Below are 12,700 nucleotides of genomic sequence, written 5' to 3'. Positions count from 1 at the left end.
ACACACACACACACTTCTGGTAATGTGAATATAACATGTTTTTCCATAAATGAAACATATTTTCCCAATGAAGATAATAAATCATACTGTTAAATTCAGTAAGGTCCGTATCCCTTTGTTCAAACTTCTTTTTCCAGACAATACATTGAGCAGTGGTTTTCATAGCGTGGTTTGGGACCCCTGGAGGTTCAGAAGGTCAAACTGTTTTGAAATAATAACTGAGATATTATTTGCCTTTTCTACTCTCATTCTCTCATAAGCATACAGTAAAAATTTCCAGATGCTAGATAGTATCTATTGCCATCATCATTGTAACAGCTAATGAAATATATGCTTGTGGATCCTTGTTATTTTCTAAAATCTTTCAAAGTAAGCTCTTTGTGGTCTTTATTAATTTTTACAAGTATAAAGAAGTCCTGAGGCCAAAACCTTTGAGAACTACTGGAATAGTAGATAATAGATACAAAACCATTCATTTCTACTTCTGTAATCCATAGACTGATCCACCTCTGATGGACTCCCTTCAGGTATATCACAAATGCTGAGAGTTTCATAAGTAGAACTTTTCTTTGCCTTAGGCATATGAAAAAGTCTTTCTAAACAGAAGGCTAGCAGTGTAGTTTCCCTTTAGCCCAGAATTTGGATTTGGATTTTCTCCTACCTCCAAAGTTGAGACTTTCTTCCCCTAGGAGGTATCTATATGTATCTATATATATATATATATATGTATATAGATAGATAGATAGATAGATAGATAGATAGATAGATAGATAGATATAGAGAAATATTGCATATGGCTGCAAAATAAATAAATATACATATATAGAAATTTTTATTGTTAAAGCTAACAATTCTTATAGCAGACTATATATAAGAAATCGATGTTGTGTTGATGTTGTGTCATCTCTGTAATAGTTAAGCATTTATACTCTACAAAATGGTAGTTGGTCTAAGGACATACAAACACCTTTAATTTACTAGGGAAGAAAATGAAAACTTAAACCAAACAAATCTGATTTTAACTGCATTCATTTTTTTATCCAGAACGAGCTCTAATAGGTAACTACTGAGAAACTATCATTTGCGATGAAGTTTGAGAGCAAAGAACCAGTCAACAAGGACAATCCAATTATAGTTTAATAGTGAAAATTTTTGCTTTTTAGTTTTGAATTTCTATGGGATTCCCTGTATCCTAGCCACCTTAAAAGCAGCAGGAACGGGGGAAAGCAGTAGAACTATATCAATAAACTAAATTTCATCTGTAAAGTTGATTTCTGGTATTTCTATTCCATATGGCTCCATGTGAACTGAGAACTTTCCTGTTATTTACTGAGAAAGCACTTCTCTCCTTGACTACAGGACTTACCTATTATTTTATCCCAGATCTTGAGGCAAAGCACAGCTCAAGAACTTACAAAACCCAGCTTCTTATTCACAGACTCTTAACCAGGTGTACTGAGAAACTGCTAAAAGTGGGTCACAACCAAAAATAATGGGTCAATACAAAAAGACTTAGGGAATTATGCAAAATAAGTGACCTCTTTTATTACTATAACTGATTATTTCAAACATTTTTTTTTTTTAATCAGCTTTGTGTTAAGGTCACTCAAGCATTATAAAACTTACTTGGAAGTTACTTCAAAGTCTCTTCACTGGCTTTTCATTTCGTTAGTGTTAATACACAGAACAGAAATAACAGGCATGATTTAGAACTCAGAACAAACTCCAGAACCTACACAGTTCCCAAGTGCCTAGATCTTGGGAAAAGAACAGAAATATCAAACATCTCTACTTTGACCCTTTTACCTCAGTACAATAGTTAAAATAAAAGAAGCTTCTCTGTGTACCTGCATTGTGAACTGGTCTCAGTCTTTACTGTCATAGACATGTTTCAGAGTGCTAGCCAAGCCAAAACACCTGGGTCTTTAGAATTGAGCTTTCATACACATTCTCTGTTGAATTATTGAGTCCATGTGTCAAGTTTATGCCTTCCTGGTCACATCTGACCTAGAGGGTTCTATCGGTGGAGTTGGGCCAATCAAATACTACCTCTCAAGAATTTTAACTGAAGGGAACAGATAGACTGGCAAAAACAACAAGTGAGGGGACAGCATGCATGCACATGTGCACATGCACACGCGTGCACACACACGAACACACACACTCTCAAACACACACGCTGGAGTGCATGCATAAACCTCAGATGAGGCACATGGCTTGTAATAAAATACTTGCCCTCCTGAAATCCACCCCACCTCTCCTTCTGGCTGATATACGAATAACTAGGAACAAAATCTCAGCCTGGCCCAACTGGGAAAGTACTGACCCTACCAAAAGATAAAGGGGTTATTCATATGAGGATCTTCAGGACCTGGCAAATAGGTTTCAGCAGGAACTCAGAGAACATGCCTGGGAGTGGGACCCAAGGGTACTACCGTGTTTCCCTGAAAATAAGACCTAGACAAACAATCAGCTCTAATGCGTCTTTTGGAGCAAAAATTAATATAAGACCTGATATTATATTATATTACATTGTATTATATTACATTAAAGACCTGGTCTTATATTATAGTAAAATAAGGCCAGGTCTTATATTAATTTTTGTTCTAAAAGATGTATTAGAGCTAATGGTCCGGCTATGTCTTACTTTCCGGGAAACACGGTAAACCAGGGTAGAATATATAGCTGGATAATGGAGAGTTTGCTGATTGGGGATATTCTCCCAAGACTTAGAATCAATGTACTTGCAGCAACTCCTCCTAAAGGGGGTGCAAATGAGGTGAAGGTGCTAGGACTGCCTTGGCATTGTTGGCGAAGGGAACGAAAGGCTCACAAATGTTGCATATTTGTGTGAAACTATTATAAAAGACTCAAGAACGTATCAGGTGACTGTGTTCACCTGGAGGACAAGTAGAACATGCCTTGCACTAACACATAAAGAGATGTGCTAGTGAAGAGGTCACAACATCCCTGAGAAGCTCAGTAATGGCTGTCCTCTGCTGGTCAGCCATTACTGGATTGATGGGAGGGATGGTGTTGTAGAACTGGGATCTCTGTTGACAACTGAGATGATGGGATTCTGTAATAGAAGAGGCCAGGTAGCAGTGCTTAAGCATCAGAGTCAACTTTGATGTAATTACCCTAGGTGGCAGCAAGGCCCAGATTGCTAACAAAGGGACTCTGGCCCATGGAGATTCATGATGATGGCTAATAAATACATGGGCCAGATGGGTGGGAAACCATGCTTCATGTTATAGGCTGAAATCCATCCTGAATAGGCAGTCATAGAATGACCACCAGTGGATTTTGGGATTCAATGGCCTCACTATTAGATGGACCTGGCCAAGATTTTATTACTTGTATATGTCATATGGGGCTACGACAGCATTTGTGGCCCTTTAGTGAAAATGATAGATCAGATCCTGTACACAAAAGACTTGGAAAGCTCTAGACAGTTTTTCCAGTGTTCAATTACTTGGTAAGTGGCTGTTGATCTGCTTTTACAACTAGACAAAGCCTATCCAAGCAAATCTCTAACTGCTGAATGAGGAAACAAAATAATCCCAATGGTAAAACAAATAGCTGCTAAAGTTTGGCAAATATTATTTATTCCCCTTATAGCAGCATTAGAAGATGAAAGTATGGATGGATGAATTAACCATTCTTAGGAACTGGAAAGGAAAATAACACATCTTACCCATATTGAACACAGAAAAATACAGGTCTTGCCTATCCTTAGGGAGCTCGTTTCTCCTGAACACATGGCAACTGTTACACTTTTGTGATCTTTATCACTGAGGTTGTCTTTTCTAAAGAACACCATCAATGGGAACCAAAGAAGTCCTAAAACAGTCTCTATTCCCTGAAGATTGTGTCTTGTTAATAAAATCTCAGAGAATACAATTGTCCCATTCATTCACTTCTCCTATTAATATGTACCCCAATAAATACAAATACTCCCATTTTTCCTACTTGCTCCCGTTTTCCAGTCTCTGCCTTTGCCCATGCCATTCTCAATACTTACAAAGTTGCTTTCTTAACCATCTCCTTTCCTTACCCTCATTTTGGGATTGCCTGGTTGCTAAAACCCACCTCAGAGATTACCTTCAGCTTTCTGTCTTTTCAGATCAGAATAGTAGTGGTTAATGGATGGATCTTAGAGTCAGACTGAATTTGACACCTAGCTCAACTACTTCCTAGTTAGGGGCAAATTACCCTAACTAGTTTCCTCCTCTATGAAATGGAGATTAAAGGTTTAACTTGCCAGAGGATTATGTGAGGACCAAATAAATTAACATATGGAAAACACTAGACTGCTGACTAATGCAGAGTTTTCAATGTGGCTCAGCTATCAAGTGCCAGAAGTGAAATCAATCATCTCCTCCTCTAGCACTTTTTGTTCTTCTTTACCAATCTCTCTACATTGGATTAGTTAACATGTACATCAAACTGTGCCTTTTCTAAGGGTAGAATAAAAGCCTTCCTTATTTTTTATCCTCTATAGCGTTTGCATACTCTAACAATGGGAAAAACCTTTACTGAGCATACAGTATGTGCCAGAAATGATGGGAACTTCTTCCATGCAGTACCTCATTTAATCTTCATAATAGCCCATGCGGCAAGTAATTAGTCATCCCCACTTTACAGATGAAGAAACAGTTTTAGAGAGATTAAGTAACTTGCTCAATGTTACATGGTTAATAGGAATTTTCTGATACCATGTCCCAAACTCTTAACCACTGTTACATAGTCTCCTAGTTGCTATTCCCTAAAAATATTAAATGACCATAGTCTTTACCATAAAAATTTGTATAGATTCTGCTGTGTGGTGGGCATACCATAAATAACCATTACCGGTCTTAGGGAGTCATGTTGGACCATTTTCACTGTAAAGAATGAAGTTAACAATAAAGTTTAAAGAATTGCATTATTGAGTAATAGAGGGAACTGAAGCACATTCACCCATACAGTTGTTGTACGGAGTCTGGCTACTCAGAGTGGTCCAGCAGCATCAGCATTACCTGGAGGCCTGCTAGAAATACAGAACAATCTTGCACCCCACCTAGATGCACTGAATTACAATCTATATCTTAATAAGATCTCCAGTTCAAGAATCATTTTCATAGAGTCATGAACTAACAATTCTTTACTTCTTAACAATAGAATACATGAAAATTGTTTGGACTGAGATTTTCTTTTTCTTAAAAGTAAATGTTAAGAGATCATGGAATAAAATATGGAAGGAAATGGTAGGAGTCCCTTTTTGAGAAATTACTTTAAAATAATACATGATAATCTATCTAAGAATCCTCAACTAGGAAAAAGTTCCTGAGCCTGTGAAAGATTCTAATTCTAGAATATAAGCATCCTGAAAGCAGTGTCTCATTTATTTCTGTATTATCAATACATAGAAGAGTACCTGGCACATAGTAGGGACACTAGAGATATATGATGAATGAATAAATGTATGTTCTTAAAATTCTTAGAGCAATTTGAGTATATCCTCCAAAAAGTAGGATTGGGAAAGGAATAACTTCTAGTATTCTACTGGCTCAAACTTTAGCGATGTGATTTAAGTGTCCTAATATAGAACAGATTTTCTGCCATTAAGGACACAAGGAGAAGATAACACAATGTTAATACCTTAATATCCCTTACGTAAAGGACAATTATGGACTGCATAGCAGAAAGAAAAAAAAATCATCTTTTCTTGATGGCCGGGTATCAGTTCCATTTTCTTGTTTTAGAAAAGTCTTGAGCATAATAAACTCTGAAGTTTGTTCTTTGAATGGTTATCCCATGAGTTTTGCTGGGGACAAGACGACTAACTCAGCACCTATTTCTGCACACCAGGGAGCACGTCTCAGAACAGGCCCAAAAGAAAGCCAGATCTCTAGCTCAGTTTGTAGAGAACACCTGTTTGCACTCAAGCATCCACTCATAATGATGAACTCTCACAGTATGTCATATCCTCTTTCTACGCTCACCCTCAGGGCCAGACATATAATCCTGACAATATCATGAAGAAACACAATAAATATGTGTCCAGATGTCAAATCACACACAGTCTAATTAACCCTTAAGTTTATAGTTAAATTGAACAAACGTAGACACGAAAGCCCTTGTCTCATTAATTACATACTGGGTGACTTAGATTTCTTATTATCCTTAAGTATTAATAATACCTGATTCATTTACTGATTTCACAACTAGAATGTTACAAACGTTGCCGATGTTGACTATCTTGCATCCACCACCAGTGCTGTGAAGGAAGGAGTCATCTATTCTAGAGTGTTAGAACAAAAATGGGTTTTTTCCATTGTAAATAGAAATTTTGAAATGCTTTTAGCTACATAACTGAAATAAAAGCAGTACAACTATTATTGTCCCACAAAGCCACCTATAATAATGACACAGTGTCATGACAATAGCAAATTTTGTACTTATTTCAGTTTTTTAAACATAACTGTTTCTTTCTAAGGAAGATCATTCTAAGATTTTATGGTTAGTTTTACCATCATGACAAAAATGAAATGTGTAAGGAAAAGCAAATGTACTTTGTAAGAGTTTAATGCTAGCAAAGCACTTAAACAGGACGTTTTTCTCCAGAGAGGTTCTTGGCCGCGTCCTAGTGGTGCCTGCCTCCGAAAGCCATCTGCTTGCCTCTCAGATAACTCTCCTGGGTAAACCCAGGGCAGTATTTCCTATGACAAGGAAAACTGAAAATATCTGCAGTGGAATGAAGCAGTATTTCAATCTACAGAGCAAAGTAATTCCAAAGGGTTGATGGATGAGAGGTCGAAAATGTCAAGTGCTCCAAAAATTAAATAGTTCACTCGTAAATCATTCAAGCCAGGCAAGAGCAAAAATAATAGTGCTTGTCCTAACAACCACATTCCAACCACAGTGACAATACTGCTTTCTCGGGTAATCCCTAAACAGCAGCATGTTAGGGAGCATAGGCAGGACAGAGAATAGAAATATCCATCTTCATGGGCGAAACCCTAAGACATAGGTCCAAAGAGTAATCGAAAAGAGCAGCTCATGCAGAGAGCAAAAGAAAAATCCCCCTCCCCCAAAAAAACCCACAGCAATGTGCCTTTCAATAGAAAGATCTCTGAAATACTTCTACAACTAGAAGAACACTGAGCATAACAGTCACCTTAGGCTGACATAGGCAAAGGAATTGCAAGGGCATGGGGGTGGGACAGGACTGCTTTTTCCTGATACAAATCAAAAGACGTTTAAAAGGTTCAAGGTAAGTAGACATCAACATAATCATACAGATGTGAGTCACCGTGTACAGGTAGGTACCAAATGCTGCCTGAGGCTGCTTCCCTAAAAGTGCAGAATGTCACATGACTTTTGTCTACTCTCTTCTTGAACCCGTGTTTTGACTGAAATATAACAGTTTCTGGCATATTTGAAACCGAGGGTTCTCATAATTCTTATTTGATTTAAACTGTAGTTTTGTTTTGTTTTGGTTTGGTTTTTTTTAAAGATTTTATTGGGGAAGGGGAACAGGACTTTTATTGGGGAACAGTGTGTACTTCCAGGACTTTTTTCCAAGTCAAGTTGTTGTCCTTTCAGTCTTAGTTGTGGAGGGCACAGCTCAGCTCCAGGTCCAGTTGCCATTGCTAGTTACAGGGGGCGCAGCCCACCATCCCTTGCGGGAGTCGAGGAATCGAACTGGCAACCTTGTGGTTGAGAGGACCCGCTCCAACTAACTGAATCATTCAGGAGGCAGCTCAGCTCAAGGTGCCATGTTCAATCTTAGTTGCAGGGGGCGCTACCCACCATCCCTTGCAGGACTCGAGGAATTGATCTGGCAACCTTGTGGTTGAGAGCCCACTGGCCCATGTGGGAATCGAACCGGCAGCCTTCGGAGTTAGGAGCATGGAGCTCTAACCGCCTGAGCCACCGGGCCGGCCCCTAAACTGTAGTTTTGAAACAATCATTTTTTCCTTTCTCTCTCTCAGCACACTTCACTGACCAGAGACCTGAGTCTCTCACTTTGATGACTGTTGACCGCTGAGGCAGCAGAAGACAAGAGCTGGTTCTGCCTAAGGTCACAAGGTCTAAGCTCCTGGCAGGCTCAAGATAACATCTTCATCTAGGTTGTGTTGCAACCTTTGTGCCCTAAGAAGAGACAAACGCCTTGGCCACCTCTCCTTCAAACCTGTTCTGGAGGCAGGAGCTGCTGACCTTGGAGTTGTCCTCAAGACCTGAAAAGATGATTTATTACCCTTATCTCATCTCCGACCCATCAGCTCCTAACACAACCCAAACCCCTAAACCCAGGTGTCTTGAGATTTTCTCCTGCAAAATCTGTACCCTACACACTGGGGAGTCTGGTCTTTCAAGGCATGAGCTCGCCCGTCTCTGGATCAGCCAGTTCTAATAAACTTATTCCTTTCTTTACTGCAACACCTGCTTGTGCATTTTTTGGCTACAGTGTGCAGGCAGGCAACCTTATTAGGGCCTGGTAACATATTCTTCTAAAAATTTATGTGTGTGTGTGTGTGTGTGTGTGTGTGTGTGTGTGTGTTTATTTGTGGAGAAAATAAACAAACCTATATGTATGGTTGGTTTGTTTTCTCCACAAATAAAAGCGTACTTTATATGTACACAGTTACTATTCTGAACCTGGTCTCTTTTTGCCAAAAATATATTTCAGAGCTATTTTTTTGTTAGCACATAAATATCTACCTCACTTTAAGGGACTAGATAATAATATTGATTGGATGGCCCTTCATTTATTCAACTCATCATTAAAACAAGTTTTGTTCTTTACAATTAAAAGTAATGCAGGGACCTCTTTATAAAGTTATCGCTGTACATATGTACGAATATGTGTATAGGATAAACTTGCAAATATTGACTGCTGGTCAAAATCTGTTCCTAATTTTGATAGACCTCATCAAATTGTCCTTTAAGGATATCAATTGTCCCTTGAAAAGCGTTTAATCCACCACCAAAACTTTATGAGGGTGTCTGTTTACGCATATCCTCATCCACCCTGTATTTGACCTTTGATGAATCTGATAGGTAAAATGGCATTTTAATTTTTATTTTCAAAATTATGAATATTAACATCTATTCATTTTTTTTTGGGGGGGAAGGGGAACAGGACTTTATTGGGGAACAGTGGGTACTTCCAGGACTTTTTTCCAAGTCAAGTTGTTGTCCTTTCAATCTTAGTTGTGGAGGGTGCCGTTCAGCTTCAAGTTGTTGTCCTTTCCATCTTAGTTGTGGAGGGCGCAGCTCAGCTCCAGGTCCAGTTGCCGTTTTCTAGTTGCAGGGGGCACAGCCACCATCCCTTGCGGGAGTCAAACTGGCAACCTTTGTGGTTGAGTGGACGCACTCCAACCAACAGAGCCACCCGGGAGGCAACTCAGCTCAAGGTGCTGTGTTCAATCTTAGTTGCAGGGGGTGCTGCCCACCATCCCTTGTGGGAGTCGAGGAATTGAACTGGCAACCTTGTGGTTGGGAGCCCTCTGGCCCATGTGGGAATCAAACCGGCAGCCTTCAGAGTTAGGAGCATGGAGCTCTAACCGCCTGAGCCACCGGGCCGGCCCTATTCATATTTTAAACACCATTTTTATTTCTTTAAATGTGAATATGGATCGTTCATCTTTCACGGATTTGTCATTAAGTTCCATATTTCATCAAATCTAAGACATGAAGGAAAAAAAATCTCTGCCCATCAAATTAAAACATTGTTTTCTTATCACCTACAATTTTTAATTTGAACATATTAAAATAATCCTTTTACACTTTAGTAAGCAGATCGTTTTATTGTGTTTGGCTCTTGCACATATAGACAGGCAATAAGGTCAAACAAATTTCTCCAATTCGATGTCTGACTTTTCAGAATCACTTGGCAACACTGAGTCCTCTATGTCCATGGTTTTCCCTGTAGCACTGTCTTCTGTGCGATTAAGAGTAGTGTTAGCACTGAGTAAAGCATTCCTTAAAAACAATTCCTCCAAGAAGTGAAAGCCACCAGGCCTGGGCTCTTGAGCTGACATTGCTCAAGTAGAGTGATAAGCCTGCTCTAGACTCCAGAGGCAGGAACGTTGCTGAACGTGTCTAATACTCCACCTCCCTTCTCACAGCATCTGTTTCCTACAGTGATGCCATTTTAAGAAGCTTCCCCACATCCCTATTCTAGAGATGATGAAATGTGAGGAAGATGTGAAATGCAACTAACAAAATCCTTCATAAAGAAACTAGCCTTTACGTTAGGATTATAAATATCTTTCTCAGTTTGGCACTTTTATTTTGACTAATATTTTTATCATTGAGAACACTTACATTTTCATGTGTTCAAATGTTTTTCTGTTTGTTTGTTTGTTTGTTTGTTTGTTTGTTTGTTTTTATGGAGTATGAATTCTATGTCTTCAGCCTCCCCACACCAATATTACAGAAAATAAAAACCATATTTTCCAAGGAACAGTTTTGTTTTTCAACTTTTAAATTTCTGATGTAATTTTCTTTTTTTTTTTTCTTTTAATTAAATTTATTGGGGTGACAATTGTTAGTAAAATTACATAGATTTCAGGTGAACAATTCTATATTACATCATCTATAAATCCCATTGTGTGTTCACCACCCAGAGTCAGTTCTCCTTCCATCACCATATATTCGATCCCCCTTACCCTCATCTCCCACCCCCCACCCCCCGCCCCCGTTACCCTCTGGCAACCACTAAACTATTGTCTGTGTCTATGAGTTTCTGTTTCTCATTTGTTTGTCTTGTTCTTTTGTTGTTTTTGGTTTATATACCACATATCAGTGAAATCACATGGTTCTCTGCTTTTTCTGTCTGACTTGTTTCGCTCAGCATTACTCTCTCAAGATCCATCCATGTTGTCACAAATGTTCCTATATCATCTTTTCTTACTGACGAATAGTATTCCATTGTGTATATATACCACAACTTCTTTATCCATTCATCTATCGAAGGACATTTTGGTTGTTTCCATGTCTTGGCCACCGTAAACAAAGCTGCAATGAACATTGGAGCACACGTGTCTTTATCTCTAAATGTTTTCAGATTTTTTGGGTAGATACACAGGAGAGGGATTGCTGGGTCATATGGCAATTCTATTCGTAATTCTTTGAGAAACCTCCACACTGCCTTCCATAATGGCTGTACCAGTCTGCATTCCCACCAACAGTGTATGAGGGTTCCTTTTTCTCCACAGCCTCTCCAACATTTGTTATTATTTGTCTTGTTGATGATAGCCATTCTGACTGGGGTGAAGTGATATCTCATTGTGGTCTTGATTTGCATTTCTCTGATGATTAGTGATGTTGAGCATTTTTTCATATGTCTATTTGCCATTTGTATGTCCTCTTTGGAGAAATGTCTCTTCAAGTCCTCTGCCCATTTTTCAATTGGGTTGTTTGTTTTTTTGTTGTTGAGTTGCATGAGTTCCTTGTATATTCTGGATACTAGCCCCTTATCGGAGGCACTGTTTGCAAAAATCTTCTCCCATTCAGTTGGTGGCCTCTTTATTTTGTCAATGGTTTCTTTTGCTGTGCAGAAGCTTTTAAGTTTCATATAGTCCCATTCGTTTATTTTAGCTTTTACTTCCATTGCCTTTGGAGTCAAGTTCATAAAATGCTCTTTGAACCCAAGGTCCATAAGTTTAGTACCTATGTTTTCTTCTATGCAGTTTATTGTGTCAGGTCTTATGCTTAAGTCTTTGATCCATTTTGAATTAATTTTGGTACATGGTGACGAATAGCAGTCCAGTTTCATTCTTTTGCACGTGGCTATCCAATTCTCCCAGCACCATTTATTGAAGAGGCTGTCTTTGCTCCATTGTATGTTTTTAGCTTCTTTGTCAAAAATTATCTGTCCATATTTATGTGGTTTTATTTCTGGGTTCTCAATTCTATTCCATTGGTCTATGTGTCTGTTTTTCTGCCAATACCATGCTGTTTTGATTATTGTAGCCCTGTAGTACAAGCCAAAGTCAGGAAGTGTGATACCTCCATTATTGTTCTTTTTCCTTAAGATTGCTTTGGCTATTCGGGGTCTTTTGTAGTTCCAAACAATCGCTTCTCAGCCTTTTGGCTAAGATCAAGTGTAGTTCCAAACAAATCTGATGATTTTTTGTTCTATTTCTTTAAAATATGCCATTGGAATTTTGATGGGGATTGCGTTGAATCTGTATATTGCTTTGGGTAATATGGCCATTTTAACTATGTTGATTCTTCCAATCCATGAGCATGGAATGTCTTTCCATTTCTTTGTGTCTTCTTCAATTTCTTTCAAAAATGTCTTATAGTTTTCAGCATATAGGTCTTTCACATCCTTGGTTAAGTTTATTCCTAGGTATTTTATTCTTTTTGCTGCAATTGCAAAAGGAATTGTTTTTTGTATTTCTTTTTCTGAGATTTCATTGTTAGTATATAGGAAGGCAATGGACTTTTGTGCGTTGATTTTGTAGCCAGCAACTTTACTGTATTCGTTGATTGTTTCTAATAGCTTTTTGGTGGAGTCTTTAGGGTTTTCTATATATAGCATCATGTCATCTGCAAAGAGTGATAATTTAACTTCTTCATTCCCAATTTGGATGCCTTTTATTCCTTTCTCTTGCCTGATTACTCTGGCAAGGACTTCCAACACTATGTTGAAAAGCAGAGGTGATAGGGGACATCCCTGTCGTGTTCCTGAACGTAGAGC

At 38.5% G+C, this 12,700-nt stretch overlaps 1 pseudogene; it reads left to right on the top strand.

Annotated features, from left to right (window-relative positions):
* The first annotated feature begins 12,068 nt into the window (after positions 1-12,068).
* Positions 12,069-12,215, top strand: LOC141567376 (U2 spliceosomal RNA; annotated as a pseudogene).
* Positions 12,216-12,700: the final 485 nt, after the last annotated feature.

This window comes from Rhinolophus sinicus, chromosome 5 (genome assembly GCF_057876585.1).
Source record: "Rhinolophus sinicus isolate RSI-liver-muscle chromosome 5, RSI-T2T, whole genome shotgun sequence".
In the NCBI taxonomy this organism is placed as follows: domain Eukaryota; kingdom Metazoa; phylum Chordata; class Mammalia; order Chiroptera; family Rhinolophidae; genus Rhinolophus; species Rhinolophus sinicus.
This window is presented reverse-complemented; position numbering and strand designations above follow the sequence as displayed.